Source organism: Triticum aestivum, chromosome 5A, assembly GCF_018294505.1.
Source record: "Triticum aestivum cultivar Chinese Spring chromosome 5A, IWGSC CS RefSeq v2.1, whole genome shotgun sequence".
Classification (NCBI taxonomy): Eukaryota; Viridiplantae; Streptophyta; class Magnoliopsida; order Poales; family Poaceae; genus Triticum; species Triticum aestivum.
This window is the reverse complement of record NC_057806.1, coordinates 309,863,436-309,864,208: the sequence shown is the minus strand read 5'-3', so window position 1 is coordinate 309,864,208 and position 773 is coordinate 309,863,436.

Genomic DNA, 773 nt, shown 5'->3' with positions numbered 1-773 from the left:
TGGAAGTGTATTCTGATCGGGACACATAGGAACACAGACTTCCTGTCCCTCTAAGCATATGGACTGGCTAGGTGTTAGGTGACTGAAAAACCAATTTAGATTAGTCAATTCGTAATGAGCAGTTGGATGCAAGATGGATGATCAGATCGGCTTCTTCAACATCCATCCATTATGTTCATCTTCTTCCCCAGCCGTTCCACGAACTGTCAGTCACCACTGTCTGCGGCCGGCGGCACTCTCGCGCTAGCCTCACCGCCCCATCCTCCCCTCAACTGTTGCCGCCTCCCCCGGGCATCCCTCTAACCCCGAGATGGTGTCTAGATTGGATCTGATGGTTCTAGACTCTATGGCGGCTGGATCAATATTTCGTCGACTCCTCTAGGGTTTTGAGAATATTGGGGTATTTATAGAGCAAAGAGGCGGTCCGGGGGGCACCCGAGGTGGGCACAACTCACCAGGGCGCGTCTGGGCCTCCTGGCGCACCTTGATGGGTTGTGCTCCCCTCGGGGCACCCCCCAGGCGCAGCTAGGGCCCGTTGTGTTCCTTATGGCTCATAAAAAATCTTAGTAAAGTTTTGTGGCATTTGGACTCCGTTTGATTTTGATTTTGTGCGATGTAAAAAATATGGAAAAAACAACAACTGGCACTTGACACTATGTCAATAGGTTAGTACCAAAAAATGATATAAAATAACTATAAAATGATTACAAAACATCCAAAGTTGATAATATAACAGCATGGAACAATCAAAATTTATAGATACGTTGAAGACG